The following is a 19296-nucleotide window of genomic DNA, read 5'->3' on the forward strand; positions in this document are numbered from 1 at the left end:
GGAAACATATATAACGCTTTTGAATAAAACTCTTCATTTATTCTGCATGTGAGCATCTTTAGAATGTTCTACGTTGCTTTGTTTTAAGGTGTTTTTTGGAAAGAATCCTTGGCTTCAGGTCATAGTTTCAGATCAGCTCAGTTATTTCTCCAGTCTACTTCCTCCCATGGCTGTTCTGTCCTGTAATTTGAAGACAGGGGATGCATCCGAAATGGAATAGGGTGTCATTTGGAATGACGATAGAGAGGAGAGAAGGGACATTTTAGTGTTTGATGACAGGTATTACACCACCGTGAAGTTCAGCTAATCGGCACATTTTTCATAGAATTGGTCTGCTGTTGAAGATGCTCTGTGCTGACCAAGAATTGCCGCCCTGCCTCCTCACACGTAAACGATTAATGAGAAGCTGAAACTGTACTCCAACCGCTCTGAGAAAATGGCTTGATTAAAAGACAGCTGTGCCTAATTGGCAGCGGCGAGGATTGTTTGGTAATAGCCAGGAAGTGTTACCCTGCGACTCCTCAAGATGGTTCCCCACAGTACAGTACAGTACAGTACAGTACAGTACAGTACAGTACAGTACAGTACAGTACAGTACAGTACAGTAGACATTTGCAGGCCAAGGGAAAGCAAATAGCCCTGATGGTCTGTAGGCTATGACCCAGACACTGTTGGCAGAGACCAAATACAGCTGTCGACATTTCCCATGCAGTACATAACGCAACCAAGATTAATTGCAATTCGGCAAATCAACAACTCAACGACTGCGTTTCGAGACTTTATGCAGGAATACAGTATGTCTGTATTGCATGGTGCCTTGTGTGGACAGCTGGTTTAAATAATTAAAGCAATGTGCTGTATATTTACACATGCATGCTAATTGCTTTAATGTCTAATCTATTTCAAATCTGAAACACACAAAGCGGGGCCGTACAGTGCATTCGGAAAGTATTCCGACCCATTGACTTTTTCCACATTTTGTTTGGTCGGGCGGCCAGCTCTAGGAAGAGTCTTGGTGGTTCAAAACGTCTTCCATTTAAGAATAATGAAGGCCACTGTGTTCTTGGGGACCTTCAATGTTGCAGACATGTTTTGGTACCCTTCCCCAGATCTGTGCCTCGACACAATCCTGTCTCGGAGCTCTACAGACAATTCCTTCGACCTCATGGAATGCTTTTTACTCTGACATGGACTGTCAACTGTGGGACCATATATAGACAGGTGTGTGTCTTTCCAAACCATGTCCAATCAATTGAATATACCACAGTTGGACTCCAATCAAGTTGTAGAAACATCTCAAGGATGATCAATGGAAACAGGATGCACCTGAGCTCAATTTGGAGTCTCATAGCATAGGGTCTGAATACTTATGTAAATGAGTTATTTCTGTTTTTATTTTTAATACATTTGCTAAAATGTCTAAAAGCCTGTTTTTGCTTTGTAATAATGGGGTATTGTTTGTAGATTGACGAGGAAAATGTTTTATTTAGTCCATTTTAGAGTAAGGCTACAACGTAACATAACGTGGAAAAAGTCAAGTTGTCTGAATACTTTCCGAAGGCACTGTTTAAGTGACGATGATGCTAGTTTATATTAAATATCTCCACTTCTGCACCATATACCTTTATGTTTCAGTTTATTGTGTTGGAAGGCTGGCCTATGTTTTGGTGCTTGGTAAAGAGCTTGTGGCTTTTTTCCTGTGTCCCTAAGCAGCAAGTCATTTTCTCATAGCTGTCCTTCATCACTTATTCACAGGGGCTATCTATTATGTATTGTGATCTGATTGAGAGTGAGTGTTCTCTGTTCTGGCCCCTTCATGAACCCTCCTTTTGAGCACTAGCTTAAAAAAACACTGATCCAGACTGACCTCAAATTCAAAATTCACCCGTAACACAATTTTAAGAGAGGTATTTGACTTAAAAGTGATATCAGAATGATTAAATGCATGTGCGTGAGAGAGGAAAGTAGATAACGTAGCTTTGATGATTTGAATGTTTGAAAAGGTATATTAATGCATAGCCAAAGACAACCTCAAGACATTCGGTATATGTTATTCTGACAAAGTTTAGTGGAGTCAAACATTTTAAACAGCATTTTAAACAATGCCCTCAAAGTTCCTAGCTAGGGTCACGGTGGGTTTATGCCTCATTCATAACCCATTTCACTGTAACTAAAATACATATTGTACACTCACAGTACAGTAGCTTACATACATACTCAGAGAGGAGGCATATTTTTAGCCAACTATCAGAAACAGACAGCCTCCCTACCTGCAAGCCAGAGTCCCTAATCCCCAGCAATAGCTTCACCTTGTCCACCTCCTCCTCTTACAGTAGACACATCCAGCGATGAACTCTCTGTGGTGGTCCCACTGATGCTTGGCCTCCACACAGCCAGCCAGCCCCCCGTCTCCCCCAACCGTCTGAGCAATGACAGGCTGCTGTCAACACAATCCAGCCTGAACCGCCCACCCACCGAACAGACCTGACTGGGCCTGACGGGAGCTCTAGATGAATGCCGGTTCCAGCTGGACAATGTAGTGCATTGTCTGCTTTGGAAAGAGCGGTCAAAGCCTTTTCGTACAGTTTTTTGTTCGGTTGTGTTTGGTGATGAGCTTCTGTCTGTCATTCTGGTTTTCTCCCGTTATTGTAATCCGATAAGAATGATTCCTGGCCATCTTGAATTTCCCATGATGCCTTGAGGCAAATCATAATTTAAACATTAGATCTGACAGCTCAGAAGAAAGAAATGTTGATGTTTTATTCAATATTTCTAATTCTGGCTCCTGAAAAGGGTTGATGTTCGACCTTTTACCAGACCATTATTCATTCCCCACCAAACTTTACAGTTGCCACTATGCATTGGGGCAGGTAGCACTCTCCTGGCATTCGTCGAACCCAGATTTGTATTTCGGACTGCCAGATGGTGAAACATGATTGATCACTCCAGAGAACTCGTTTCCACTACTCCAGAGTCCAATGGCTGCGAGCTTTTTACCACTCCATTCGACGCTTGGCATTGCGCATGGTGATCTGCTCGATCTGCTTGTGTGTGGCTGCTCGTCCATGGAAACCCATTTCGTGAAGCTCCCGACAAACAGTTATTGTGCTGACTTTGCTTCCAAACCGCCTCTACTTACTTACTGGCTTTATTGTCCCCATAGGGAAATTTTGTTTAAATGTGTACATGACACTGAAACAAAATTTCCACATGGGGATAATAAAGTCAGTAAGTAAGTAGAGGCGGTTTGGAACACGGTAGTGAGTGTTGCAACCGAGGACACGATTTTTATGTGCTATGCTCTTCAGTACTCGGCGGTCCCATTCTGTGCCCTTTTGTGGCCGACCACTTTGCTGCTGAGCCGTTGTTACTCCTAGACATTTCCACTTCACAATAACAGCTCTTACAGTTGACCCGGGGAATTTCTAGCCGAGCAGAAATTTGACAAACTGACTTGTTTGAAAGGTGGCATCCTATGACGGTGCCACGTTGAAAGTCACTGCGCTCTTCAGTAAGGCCATTCTACTGTTAATGTTTGTCTATGGAGATTGCATGGCGGTGTGCTCGATTTTATACTCCTGTCATTAACAGGTGAGGCAGAAAGTGGTGTCCACATACTTTATATATATATATATATAAAGTATATATATATATATATATATATAGTGTAATTTAAAAGTACAGTATGCTTATTAACCTGCCATAAATAATATGACTCAGGAGGTCTAAGCTTGAGAGAGAGAGAGGGAGAGGTAGAGACGTGGCCAATATCTGAACTGTATCTGAACTGAAATAGACCCAGAGGACTTACTCAAAGTTCAAGGAATGCCCCAAAAAGAGACCCATGCATTACAGCTGTTACAGTTATGAAATGGTGGCATGATTTTATGTTATTCTAACTGCAGGAAAGACTAAACAAGACTAATAACTTTCTGCAGACCAAAACTCCGGACTAGGGAAAGCAAATTAGCTTAAACCCAGGTCGGGATTGGCTGTGTGAAAGGCGAGGTACCCTTGACCCTGTCTCTCTCTACCCTCACTGTGATGTTAGAGCGAGGGCGATGCCATCAAGTGCGGCCGGCAATCTCCCAAAGCTCTGGGATGAGCAAGAGTTGTGTCAGCACAGAGCCGGGATCAATAAGATTAAGACGTATTGCATTATAGACATGCATGTACACAGAGGTATACACACGTACTGTACACACGCTGAGACACACACACAGTACATGTTTCTGACATGTACCATACTGTCAAAACTAGTTAACACTTCGCCTTTGAATATGAGAATGCACAAAACACATGTTACATATAACACATGAACATGTTTTTCACACAGATAGTATAACTAGAACCCACACAGACACACCTACAGTAAATATACAATTCAGATTATTTTGGCAATAAAAGGAAATATGGGGCTAATTTATTTCTGAGATGCTGTAGCTGTATGGGACAGATGAGGGACATTTCTTAGCTTTCACAACACCATCTATTTGTGTAATATACACCCCTGAGATGGAACTGGACTTGTGCTTTTTCATGATACACCATATTTTTATCACCTCTGCTGTTGGTGAGGATTGTGTAGAAAATGCATTGTGTGGCTTATTCAGTGTTGGCCTACTGTGGCTGGTGGCAATTAATAGGGAGAAATGAGAGTGGAGCCTGGTGTGGACTGATGCTCAACGCCTCGTGATTCTGGGATGGCAGTAAATAACATTACAGCACTGGACCAACATCTCTGAACCTGCAGATCCATCATCAGCGTTGCTAGCTTCTATACTTTAACACACGTGAGTGTACACACACACACACACACTTGGAATATAACAGATGAGAATCTGAAAATAGTACAGATGATCTGATGGTCAATTTCCAACCCAAGGTAAATGGCCTTTATTCAGGACGAATAAATTCAAGTTGTTCTATCTGCAGAGACGGCGACAGAGGAGCAGCAGCTCATAAACAGAGCAGGCAGTCAGCTAAAAGTCTCACTTAATGACCTTTTCCATATCCAACCTTTATAATCATGCTGGGAGAGGAAGTTCATTCCCTTTAATAACATGCAGGATATTGAGACAGGCCTTGTATAATTTGTCGACTATGTCCTGTTCTTATAAGTCATCTGCAGTTGTTAGTTGTTAGTTCTATTACAAAAGTCTACCAAAGTTGTAGGACTTTTTGAACGTGTTATACTTTTTCAAAGTGATACTGTGTTTTGAATACACACTGTCTAGCTTGTTTTATATCTATTTCCATCTCCCGTGGAGAAGCGCAGGATATTGAATAACATATTATAACGATGAAAGTCACGCAGTTTATGGGCAATTGGACAAATGTTTTTTTAGTTCAAATTCATACTGAACATAATCATCCTTTTAGAGTTACTCTACAATGCTCTCAAACCACTGGCAATGTATGCTCAGTATTCTATCCTTTGAGGGTCTGTAAAAAAAAAAACTGAGCGTTAAATGGAATTATTATTTTTATACAACTGTTTTCAGGATAATGTATGTGACATGGCGGCAATTCTCACCCAACCAGTGTCAAGTCAGATACCACAAAGTCAAGTAAACTTCATTGAGTTAATTCCAAATCCTCACGCCTGGGAGGTCGTAGAGGCTTACAAGTTGGGCTGTTTTCACCCCCCCTCTCATTTCTTAGCTTTGTTTGAATTGATATGACCATTGGGGTCGATAGACACAATGTCACAGACATGAAAACTAATCTTATACACTACAGTCTCTCACCCAAGTTCTGGCCTCTTGTCCATTGATATTAAAAAACAGTGTGTCTGTCAGAATCATTTTGCCTGACTGTGTCATACAGAGGGGGAAGATGTTTGACACCGTGTCTCTGAATGTGATTATGTTCATCTGATTTAAACCAAATAGAATGATATGGGAGATCAGTCGACGCGAGGCACTGAATCCAAAAGCCACGTTGGAAACCACAATGTCCATACTGTAGCCACGAAATTGCAATATCCTAAGCCTAAGGACATGTGACTAGCAGTATGGAAGCGATGGAGGCTCTGTGGATTGGGGCTCAGTTATTACTCTGTTACTGTGGACAGACAGGAAGTCCCACACCACCAGAGCAGTGGCACTTCCTCTCTAATTAGAACAGTTTGGCAGGCCAGGCAGTGTCCCACTCTCCAAGTGTCACTCAATGATTCAGCCCTACCTATTCTTCTGTGGTTTGGGATGGGTGGATTGGATGGAAAGTTTGTTTTGATTGATGTTTAAATGTTGACGGGCTTTAATCAGACTCAGGTACAAATAAAGAGAGGTGTTTTCTTGACTGAATACAGGGCATGTCCTTAAGTGGTCTGCCTCTAGAGTATACCGACGCACTGTGTTTGTAGATAGATGGTGAAGATAGCCCTTCGTTACAGTGACATGATGCGTCTGAAGGGAGCAAAATGACAAGATTGTTATTTCATAAAAGGATTAATAAAGCAAATGTCAATCTGTCAAGAGTTTGATGGATGCTTGCCTGAAGTCTTGTTTCCGTGCCTTAGATTAGGCACGAGGACACAACGAGCACTCAGGGGGGGGGGACACATTCCTCTGGTAAATATCATAAAAAGGCTAAATATTTTCCATGGATTTTCCATACAACTTTCCATTGTGCTTATTTAATTATACAGTGCATTCAGAAAGTATTCATACCCCTTGACTTATTTCACGTTTTTTTGTGTTATAGCCTGAATTCAAAATGGAGACAAAAGTTTGGACACACCTACGCATTCAAGGGTTTTACTTTATTTGTACTATTTTCTACATTGTAGAATAATAGTGAAGACACCAAAACTACGAAATAACACATAAGGAATCATGTAGTAACCAAAAAACTGTTAAACAAATCCAAATATATTTTATATCTGAGATTATTTTAAGTAGCCACCCTTTGCCTTGATGACAGCTTTGCACACTCTTGGCATTCTCTCAACCAGCTTCATGTAGTAGTCACCTGGAATGCATTTCAATTAACAGGTGTGCCTTGTTAAAAGTTCATTTGTGGAATTGAATTCCTTCTTAATGCATTTGAGCCAATCAGTTGTGTTATGACAAGGTAGGGGTGGTATACAGAAGATTATGAGATATGAAGGTAAAACCCAGATGCAGACCACATCAGATAACCAATAGTTTAATAATCCCAGTAGTCCAGAGAAGTGGGGGAAAGGTACAGGACGGCAGGCAAACTCAGGGTCGGGTCAGGCAGAGGTCGGTAATCCCGAGGTAGGGCAAAGGTACAGGACGGCAGGCAGAGTGGTCAGGCAGGCGGGATCAGAAACAGTAAAGGCAGGGTCAAAACCAGGAGGGTGCGGAAAAAGCAGGAGCTGAGACAAACCGCTGGTTGGCTTGAACAAACAAGATGAACTGGCATAGACAGACAGAAAACACAGGTATAAATAAATACACAAGGGTTAATGGGGAAGATGGGTGACACCTGGAGGGGGATGGAGATAATCACAAAGACAGGTGAAACAGATCAGGGTGTGACAGAAGGTTGCCCATATTATGGCAAGAACAGCTCAAATAAGCAAAGAGAAATGACAGTCCATTACTTTAAGACATGAAGGTAAGTCAAAAAACTTTGAAAGTTTCTTCAGGTGCAGTTGCAAAAACCATCAAGCGCTATGATGAAACAGATAAGTCCATTAGACATACCAACCTCGGAAATTGCAGCCCAAATAAATGCTTTACAGACTTCAAGTAACAGACACATCTCAACATCAATTGTTCAGAGGAGACTGCATGAATCAGGCCTTTATGGTTGAATTGCTGCAAAGAAACCACAACTGAAGGACACCTACTATTTTGGTTACTACATGATTCCATATGTGTTATTTCATAGTTTTGATGTTTTCACTATTATTCTACAATGTAGAAAATAATTTTAAAAAAATAGAAAAATCATTGAATGAGTAGGTGTCAACTTTTGACTGGTACTGTATATTTCTCTCATCCATCTAAACGCAATACCCGATAATGTCAAAGTGAAAACATGTTTTTAGAAACTCTTGGCAATTTTATTGAAAATTAAATACAGAAATATCTCATTCACATAAGTATTCACACCCCTTTGCTATGACGCTCCAAATTATGATCAGGCACATCCAGAAATATACAGTACCAATTTCCTTTGATCATCCTTGATATCACTACAACTTGCTTGGAGTCCACCTGTGGCCAATTCAACTATTTGGACTTAAAACTATTTAAAACAAAAAAACACACGTCTATATAAGATCCTACAGTTGACAGTGCATGTCAGAGCAGAAACCAAACCATGAAGTCCAAGGAACTGTCCATAGATCTCTGAGATAGAATGTTGATGAGTGATACAGTAGCAAGTACCTGGATTTCTTTGGAATTACCTGGATTTCTGCATAAATTGGTCATCAAATTTGATCTGATCTTCATCTACGTCACAACAATAGACAAACATAGTGTGCTTAAACTAATAACACACACATTATTGTATTTTTCTTGTCTATATTGAATACCATTTAAACATTCACAGTGTAGGTTGGAAAAAGTATGTGAACCCCTAGGCTAATGACTTTTCCAAAAGCTGATTGAAGTCAGGAGTCAGCTAACCTGGAGTCCAATCAATGAGACGAGATTGGAGATGTTGGTTAGAGCTGTCTTGCCCTATAAAAACACTCACAAAATTTGAGTTTATTATTCACAAGAAGCATTGCCTGATCTGAACTATGCCTCAAATAAAAGAGATCTCAGAAGACCTAAAATTAAGTGTTGTCACGCCCTGACCATAGAAAGCTGTTTATTCTCTATGTTGGTTGGGGCGTGATAGTGACTAGGGTGGGTCATCTAGGTGAATTGTATTTCTATGGTGGCCTGATTTGGTTGCCAATTAGAGGCAGCTGTTTATCGTTGTCTCTGATTGGGGATCATATTTAGGTAGCCATTTCCCAATTGTTATTTGTGGGATCTTGTCTACAGTAAGTTGCCTTTGTGCATACCAGTAGCTCACGTTTCGTTTGTACTTGTTTGTTTTGTTTGGTGAGTTTCGGTTATTTAATAAAAAATATGTGGAACTCTACGCACGCTGCGCCTTGGTCCAATCATTACGACGAACGTGACAGAAGATCCCACCAACAATGGAACAAGCAGCGTGCCCGGTAGATAATGGCATCCTGGTCTATAGAGGAGATTAGGGAGATAACACCCTGCCATGGAGGCAGGCGGAACCAGCGAAGGAGGGACAGGGATGAAGTCAGGGAGGTAGGTCACAGAAACCCCAATAAAAAGAAATTGGGGGGGGGGCACATGGAGCAGTCGGCGGAGCCGAGTAGTGAACCAGAGCCAGTCTGGGAGAAGAAGGAGAATTTGGAGGAGAGAGAAATGGGGGAGTTGTTGAGTTGGTGGAGGATGCACGGATTTGGAATAAAGGAACGTGTTGTCAGTTTGGTGCCACCTGAGTCAGCTCCCCGTACTCGTCCTGAAACGTGTGTTAAACTCTCCCTCAAGTGCGCTTTCCCAGTCAGGTGTGTCCTGTTCCTGCTCCTCGCACTCGCCCTGAGGTGAGTGTCACCAGCCCGGTGCCACCTGTACCGGTCCCACGCACCAGGCCTCCAGTGCGCCTCCACAGTCCAGTACGTCCTGTGCCTCTTCCCCGCACTCGCCCTGAGGTGCGTGTCACCAGCCCGGTACCACCAGTGCTGGCACCACGCATCAGGCCTCCAGTGCACCTCCACAGACCAGAGCTTCCGGCGACAGTTCCCAGTCCAGAGCTTCCGGCGATGTTCCACAGTCCGGAACCTCCAACGACAGTCTACGGTCCGGAACCTCCTGAGACGGTCGGCGGTCCGGAGCCTCCTGAGACGGTCGGCGGTCCGGGAACCTCCAGCGACGGTCGGCGGTCCAGAGCCTCCAGCGACGGTCTGGGGTCCAGAGCTTCCTGCGACGATCCATGGTCCGGTTCCTCCGGTGACGATCCACAGTCTGGAGCCTCCGGCGACGACCCACGGTCCGGAGCTTCTGGCGATCAATTCTGGTCCGGAGCTTCTGGTGATGCCCACCCGGACCCTCCCCTATTGAGTCAGGTTTTGCGGTCGGAGTCCGCACCGTTGGGGTGGGGGGGAGGAGGGTACTGTCACGCCCTGAACATAGAAAGCTGTTTATTCTCTATGTTGGTTGGGGCGTGATAGTGTCTAGGGTGGGTCATCTAGGTGAATTGTATTTCTATGGTGGCCTGATATGGTTCCCAATTAGAGGCAGCTGTTTATCGTTGTCTCTGATTGGGGATCATATTTAGGTAGCCATTTCCCCATTGTTATTTGTGGGATCTTGTCTACAGTAAGTTGCCTTTGTGCACACCAGTAGCTTCACGTTTCATTTGTACTGAATTTTGTTTGGTGAATTTCCTTTAATTAAAGATATGTGGAACTCTACGCACGCCGTGCCTTGGTCCAATCATTACGACGAACGTGACAAGTGTTGACTTGCATCTAGCTGGAAAGGGTTACACAAGGATCTCTAAAAGCCTTGATGCTGATCAGTCCACGGTAAGACAAACTGTCTATAAATGGAGAAATTTCAGCTCTGTTGCTACTCTCCCTAGGAGTGGCCATCCTGAAAAGATGAGAGCACTGCGCAGAACGCTCAGAACGCTCAATGAGGTTAAAAATAATCCTTGAGTATCAGCTAAAGACTTATAGCAATCTCTGGAACATGTTTACATCTCTGTTGACGAGTCTACAATACCTAAATCACTAAACAAGAATGGTGTTAATGGGAGGACACCACGGAAGAAGCCACTGCGATCCCAAAAAAACATTGCTGCCCATCTGAAGTTTGCAAAAGTGCACCTGGATTTCCCACAGCGCTACTGGCAAAATATTCTGTGGTCAGAAGAAACTACAGTTGAGTTGTTTGGAAGGGACACACAACACTATGTGTGGAGAGAAAAGGCACAGCACACCAACATCAAAACCTCATCCCAACTGTAAAGTATGGTGGAAGGAGCATCATGGTTTTGGGCTGCTTTCCTGCCTAGGGCCTGGACAGCGTGTTATTATCATCGGAAAAATGAATTCCCAAGTTTATCAAGACCATTTGCAGGAGAATGTTAGGCTATATGTCCAGCAAATGAGTTTCAGCAGAAGTTGAGTGATGCAACAGGACAACGACCCAAAACACAGAAGTAAATCAACAACAGAATGGCTTCAACAGAAGAAAAAATGCCTTCTGGAGTGGCCCAGTCAGAGTCCTGACCTTAACCCGATTGAAATTCTGTGGCATGACCTCAAGAGAGCAGTTCACACCAGACATCTCAAGAATGTTGCTGAACTGAAACAATTTTGTAAAGAGGAATGTTCCAAAATTCCTCCTGACTGTCTGATCCGCAACTACAGAAAGCGTTTGGTTGAGGTTATTGCTGCCAAAGGAGGGTCAACCAGCTATTAAATCCAAGGGTTCACATACTTTTCCCACCCTGCACTGTGAATGTTAACACAGTATGTTCAATAAAGACATGAAAACGTATAATTGTTTGTGTTATTCCTTTAAGCAGACTGTGTCTGTCTATTGTTGTGACCTAGACGAAGATCAGATCAAATTTTATGACCAATTTATGCAGAAATCCACATACTTTTTCTTGCCACTGTATCTGGGAAAGGGTATAAAAGAATGGAGTGTTAAATGTTTCCAAGAGCACAGTGGTCTCCATCATTGGAAAATGGAAAACAATCTGAAACTATCAAGACTGCCTCAAGTTTGCAGTCTGATCAAACTGGGCAGAAAGGATCTTAGTCAGGGAGGTGACCAATAACCACTCTGACAGAACTAAATAGCTCATTGGCTAAGATGGCAGAACTTGCCAGAAGGACAGTCTGTACAGCACTTCACCAATCTGGGCTTTAAGGGAGAGTGGCCAGATGGATTCAACTCTTGAGAAAAAGGCACATGACAGCATGCCTGGAGTTTGCAAAAAGGCACATGAAAGACTGAGAGCATAAGGCAAAAGATTATGTGGTCTGATGATACAAAATTGTATCTCATTGGCCTGAATGCAAAGTGCTATTTCTAGAGAGAAACAGGTACAGCTCATCACCCGTCTAACACCATCCCTCCCGTGAAGCATGGTGGTAGCAGCATCATGCTATGGGGATATTTTTCAGCGGCAGGAACTGGAAGACTTGTAAGGACAGAGGAAACAATGAATGGAACAAAATACACACAAATCCTTTATAAAAACCTGCTTCAGAGTGCAAACAACCTAAGACTGGGGGCGAAGATTTTAAGTTCCAACAGTACAATGAACACAAGCATACAGCCAAAACAGCGCTGGAATGGCTTCAGAACAAGAATGTGAAGGTCCTTGAGTGTCCCAGCCAAAACCCGCACTTGAATCCCATTGAAAATACGTGGAAAGAATTGAAGATTGCCGTTCACTGCTGCTTCCCATCTAACATAACAAATCTGAAAGGAAGAATGGGAGAAAATCCCCAAATCCAAATGTGCAAAGCTGACATACCCAAGATGACTCAAAGCTGTAATCACCGCCAAAGGTGCTTCTACAAAGTAATGACTTAGGGGTGTGAATACTTATGTAAATATAATATTTTTATTTGAATTTTTATACATTTGCAAAAAAACTACAAAAAACATGTTAATTCTTCATTATTAATTCTCAAAGTGTATGATTATGATGAGGGACAATGTCTAGATTCTGCCTAAGCCCATTAAAGCTCAGCTAGGGGGGACTAATAGATTAGATTGAAAAAGGGAATGACCATAGGGGGAAATTGAATGCAGGGACTAAAGATGTGAGGCCCTGCCGCTGCTGGTCAGTCAGCCTGTACTGACTGCCATTGGCATAGAGGCTTGGTTGAACTCGTAGAACCATTGTGCTGCAGCTTAACAGAGAGGATTATCAAATGACACTTTAGCTTCTCAAGCTAGTCACAACTGAAGGCTACATGGCCCATGGGAGTAGAGAAGAAAGGCTTACTGTACGGATCAGCGTGCCCGCAAGACTTTAAACACCAGAACCCCAGAACTTTTCTCGTTTTTATTGTGGCCTATTCTGCAAAGATAATCAGAGACAGTGAGGGAGAGAGTGGGGAAAGGACAGGGGGAGGTGAAGAAGAAAAACAACCAGTGGCGCCGGACGGTGCTGAGCCTTTAATCTTTGCTGCTTGGAGAATACAAACGATCCAGTAATCGTCCCTGACCTTGACACTGACAACAAGGTCACTGGGGAGCCGGGGTGTTTGCATTCCCACAGATGATTTGCCGAGACATGCAGAACAATTAGTGAACTGGATACAAGGCCATCATGTTGTCCCCCCCCCCCCCCGCCCCTCGGGTCCTGTACCTGTTCCCCTTCCTGGCTGGCACCTCACACTTCATTATGATAGATCACACATCAATACGGCGAAGCCAGGTCAGCCTTCAGGTCTCTTTTTCTCTCTCTCTGTGTGTCTGTGTGTGTGTGTGTGTGTGTGTGTGTGGGCGAGTCTCCTTTATGTGATTAAAGGACTTTTACCCTCCAACTGTGTAGCCTTACCTTTGTTATTAAATATTTCGTAGAGTTTAGACAGAATTATACTAAAGGCAGATTCAATTTGTGTTTTCAACTGTTTTATTATAATAGTAGGAACTGTGGTCTTGAGCTAGAGCAGTTTCATAACAGGGAATTAATACATGACCCTCTCTGTTTAGATCAACACAATGAACAGCAAACAATGACATATTATGCTGAATACTGTTATGATGAATAATGTTATAATTATAATGAATAATGAATAATGTTATGCTGAGTGATGCCAATCAGATACCCAACATAATTAATTCCCGACAATAATTCCCCACCTGTCTCCGAAAATGAATCTCTGAGGTTAAGATTGAGAGCCAGTGCTGCTCCTTCCAGTGCTGCTCCTACCAGCACAGCACTCTTTTCCTCCCGCCAGCCATGCTGCAAAACTGCATCCAGCTTCACCCCCCCCACCCCCCCCCCCCACCCCCCCACACACACAACCTGGACTCAGGGAAAGGAAATGGAAAGGGGGATACCTAGTCAGTTGTATAACTGAATGCATTCAACAGAAATGTGTCTTCCGCATTTAACCCAACCCGGTCGACGTGACATAGTACATGTAAATCCGGGACACTCCAATTAGTATGATGTGATATTATGTTTCATATGGTCTGTATTCATTTGTGGATGTCCATCTATTTTGTACAATATGTCTAAAATATATAAAAAATTGTATGATATGTTACAAATTCCAATTTGTTGTGGCTAACGTTAGCTAGGTGGCAAGGTGGCTAACGTTAGCTAGGCTAGGGGTTAGCGGTGAGGAGCGCGAAAGAAGGGGAGAGGCGAGGGTGGAGGCGTTGGGAGGACGGGGAGCGATACTGGGCAGCGTCTTAGACCTGGGGGTGGGGGGGGGGATCTTCAGTTGGCATGGCATCAAGCATGATCTATTCCTATAACCTCCCTAAACCAGCATGATCTTGCAAGCTCACATTCTGTGAAACCAGCGTGAGCACAGTGGTCAATCTGGTTTGACAAGGGTATTCTATTCTGTTCAACATCAGCATGGAGTATAATCTTTAATTTTTGCATCATGTATTTGGACATACCCAACCATCTGCTCGTGAGATTCCTTCCTTAGGATATTAGTCTGTTAGACAGCCATACCTCTCCCACGAACCCAGCTCCTCTGTCAGCTCAGTGTAGACAAACACCAGGTTCACCCTGCACAGGAGGAACAATAGTTTATAATCTTTCAATGCCAGGGCTGTGTTCAAAATTCCCTAGACGGGTGTCAGTGTAGGCATCTTTGATAGGCACCAGTAAAAGTAACTGTGTCCCGAAATTATGAAATTATTCACACTACCTGGAGTGCCACAACCTAAAACAGTGTCGGCCCCTTACGATGCATAACCGCTTGCCCTCACATTCAGGTGCTACGCAAACATTATCGCATCCTATTCTCCTTTCCATCTTTCCTGTAACAAAGCCGATGGTTTCTAGAGTAGTCCTCCAGTACATTGAAGTTTCACTCTTTCTGTTCTGACTATAAGCCAAATGTTAGTGTGGTCATTAACAATGTCACTTTAATAATGTTTACATATCTTGCATTACCCGTCTCACATGTACAGTAAAACTGCATTCTATCAATTTCTACTTTATCTTAGTTTATGCCACTTTGACAGTGCTCGTCCATATATTTATATATTCTTAATTCCATTCCTTACATAGATGTGTATTGGGTATATGCTGTATATGCTGTGTATTGTTCGAAATGACTTGTTAGATATTGCTGCACTGTCCGAACTAGAAACACAAGCATTTCGCTGCACCCGCAATAACAGTTGCTAAACACATGTATGTGACCAATAAAATTGGACTTGATATGGTCTTCCATCAGATTGTGCCAAATAGCCAACTCCTATGTGTAGCCAACTTCCATGGCATGACAACAATCATACAATAGGATGAACAGATCTGTGAGCAGGCTGGCCGAATGTCGATTCCCTGCCAGGCGATGTTCACCTGCCTGTCCCGTGTGTGTGTGTGTGTGTGTGTGTGTGTGTGTCCTGTCACTCTTGTTTATCGTATTGTGCTCAACCGGACTGTGAGGGTGGGATTGTCCCTCATAAAAAGATTGACTTACTAAAGGATTGTGGACTAACCAGAATGACATCATTTGATTTATAGCAAACACTATCAGAATTTGCTTGTGTCTAGATGAATGCGTGGTGGATGAAGGACAGTGATAGTGGAACCAAACACAAGATATGCTATCCTATCTAGCTAAATTAGGATTTAGTAGTTTTAGTAATCTTGCTAGGTATCCATCTTAGTACAGTAATAGTACAATAGTAGAAAGGGACGCTGTATCTGCCAGGCAGGAAAACCATGTCAGAAAAGCTGATAGACTGAAGTTGGAGCATAGCTAGCCATCTTTCACATGGTAGCAATATTCAGAGAGGGTTTTTCTACAATCTTCACATAATTATAATCTTTATGGAATTAAAATCTAATTTCATCAATTACATGTGGAGAAACCTATTTTAGTGAACATTTAGCAAGCTACCAGCAGATGAAACAGAAAGTAAATTGTTTCTTCCCCTTCCCTTTCCCTGGTTTTAGCTTGCATCTATCACTGTCTAGCTGGCTAGGTTTAGGATATTTACTAGCCCATACCAGTGGCAAATGTAGTTATGTTATCTACATTTGGCAGTACACAAAGAAAATGATGCTCACTTGTTTTGCCAGCTAGAAAGAAACAAATTCATTCAGAAATGGAGGGAGAGGATAGATAGCTAGAGCAATAGCTAATAACACAAGCTGCTGCTTCTTCAAGCAGCATTGCAACCAACATTATTCAGCGCTGCAAATAAAGACTTTTTAACAAAATGATTTGTCATTTAAGTGACATTATTGATGAAACATTGTCATAATTTAACAATTTTCTTACCTCAACTGATCCACCTGGTTCCCACTTTGAAGCTGTCAAAATAGAACTGAGATCCACTCTCATTTCAGTCATTTACCAGGGCACTGAGGCAAATGCAGGATTTGCTCAGAGATTTTTCATTGAAGTAAAAATAAAAGTCCTAAACCAATTATATTTATTTTTAGCTCATGTTGTCATGTGTAAATGGCATTTTTCAGAAATAAAGTTGGTGATTGGACGGCAGTGTTATTAAGGCATTTTCACTGCTTTGCAAAAGTATTCTATTTTGTTTCATTACAACCTGTAATTTTAATGGATTTTTATTTGGATTTCATGTAATGGACATACACAAAATAGCCCATATTGGTGAAGTGAAATGAAAAAATTACTTTTTTTCAATAAATAATTAAAGAAAAAAAAAACTGAAAAGTGGTGCGTGCATATGTATTCACCCCCTTTGCTATGAAGCCCCTAAATAAGATCTGGTGCAATTACCTTCAGAAGTCACATAATTATTTAAATAAAGTCCACCTGTGTGCAATCTAAGTGTCACATGATCTGTCACATAATCTCAGTATATATACACGTGTTCTGAAAGGCCCCAGAGTCTGCAACACCACTAAACTAGGGGCACCACCAAGCAAGTGGAACCATGAAGATCAAGGCTCTCTCCAAACAGGTCAGGGACAAAGTTGTGGAGAAGTACAGATCAGGGTTGGGTTATAAAGAAAATATCAGAAACTTTGAACATCCCACGGAGCACCATTAAATCCATTTTTTAAAATGGAAAGGAAATGGCACCACAACAAACCTGCCAAGTGAGGGCCACCCACCAAAACTCACAGACCAGGCAAGGAGGGCATTAATCAGAGAGGCAGCAAAGAGACCAAAGATAACCCTGAAGGAGCTACAAAGCTCCACAGAGGAGATTGGAGTATCTGTCCATAGGACCACTTTAAGCTGTACACCCCACAGAGCTGGGCTTTACAAAAAAAAACATTGCTTCAAGAAAAAAATAAGCAAACACGTTTGGTGTTCGCCAAAAGGCATGTGGGAGACTCCCCAAACATATGGAAGAAGGTACTCTGGTCAGATGAAACAAAAATGTTGCTTTTTGGCATTCAAGGAAAATGCTATGTCTAGCGCAAATACAACACCTCTCATCACTCTGAGAACACCATCCACACAGTGAAGCATGGTGGTGGCAGCATTATGCTGTGAATATGTTTTTCATCAGCAGGGACTGGGAAACTGGTCAGAATTGAAGGAATGATGGATGGCGCTAAACACAGGGAAATTCTTGAGGGAAACCTGTTTCAGTCTTCAAGAGATTTGAGACTGGGACGGAGGTTCACCGTTCAGCAGGACAATGACCCTAAGCATACTGCTAAAGCAACACTTGAGTGGTTTAAGGGGAAACATTTAAATGTCTTGGAATGGGGCGGCAGGGTAGCCTAGTGGTTAGAGCGTTGGACTAGTAACCGGAAGGTTGCAAGATCGAATCCCCGAGCTAACAAGGTAAAAAAAAAAATCTGTCGTTCTGCCCCTGAACAGGCAGTTAACCCACTAGGCCGTCATTGAAAATAAGAATTTGTTCTTAACTGACTTGCCTGGTTAAATAAAGGTCAAATACAAAAAAAAATACCAAAAAAATGGCCTAGTCAAAGCCCAGACCTCAATCCAATTGAGAATCTGTGGTATGACTTAAAGATTGCTGTACACCAGTGGAACCCATCCAACTTGAAGGAGCTGGAGCAGTTTTGCCTTGAAGAATGGACAAAAATCCCAGTGGCTAGATGTGCCAAGCTTATAGAGACATACCCCAAGAGACTTGCAGCTGTAATTGCTGCAAAAGGTGGCTCTTCAAAGTATTGACTTTGGCGGGGGGGGGGGGGTGAATAGTTATGCACACTCAAGTTTTCTGTTTTTTTTTGTCTTATTTCTTGCTTGTTTCACAATAGAAAATATTTTGCATCTCCGAATATCCATTTTCATTCCAGGTTGTAAGGCATCAAAATTGGGAAAATGCCAAGCGGGTGAATACTTTCGCAAGCCACTGTACCCATCATCATTATTAATCCAAAATTAGAATGCTCAGGCTGGAAAGGGGAAGGGTTAGCTATCATGATAAGTAGTTGCAAGGCTGCTAATTAGCTATTAGATTGAGATGATGAGATTTGAAAGCGCAACCTTTGGGTTTCTAGACGTTCATGTTCTATGCCTACCCATCCACGCCAACCAACCACCCTACTTACCTTCTGTCTTATGTAAACATACCAAACATAACATATTATACTCATTGGAGTGTACCCGATTTACATTTACTATGTTACGTCTAGTCTATGACTATGCTCCCCAGCTTATAGCTGCTAACCCAGACCAGCTACCCTCTCTCTCCCAGCAATGCTGCTATCTCCAGCACAGCCCCCCTCTCTCCCCCCAGCCATGCTGCTAAAACCAATCCAGTTCCCCTCTCTCCCCCAGCCTAGCTCCTAACCTCAATCTAGCGGCCTATACTCCAAACCCAGGCCCCATAAATCCCAGCTCAGATCTCTCCAGGAGTGGTCCCTTCTAGGGCCTGGGGCCTAGCAAGATCAATCCAAGGTGGTGTGGCTGCAAGTCTCAGCAGCTTTTTCCCTGCTTTAAATGCAAATAGATTGAATCAGAAGGGAGTCGGAGGATCTCCACGGTGAGGGGTTCAGGAGTGACAGGTGCTAGGAAGGACGTGTGAGGAAGGGCAAGTTACAATTTCTGTTGATCTCACAAAGTTTAAGTGTGTTTGTGTGGAATATTGGGTCACACTTTATTTGGATAGTCTAGATTTTCTATCTGTAGATGCTCTACAGATG

At 42.6% G+C, this 19296-nt stretch overlaps 1 protein-coding gene across 1 annotated transcript in view; it reads left to right on the plus strand.

The window, feature by feature from the left end:
• LOC109891843 (follistatin-related protein 4) overlaps positions 1–19296 on the plus strand; it is a 257024-nt gene that overhangs the window by 74051 nt on the left and 163677 nt on the right. The window lies entirely within an intron of this gene.

The sequence above is a fragment of the Oncorhynchus kisutch genome, linkage group LG6 (genome assembly GCF_002021735.2).
Source record: "Oncorhynchus kisutch isolate 150728-3 linkage group LG6, Okis_V2, whole genome shotgun sequence".
NCBI lineage: Eukaryota > Metazoa > Chordata > Actinopteri > Salmoniformes > Salmonidae > Oncorhynchus > Oncorhynchus kisutch.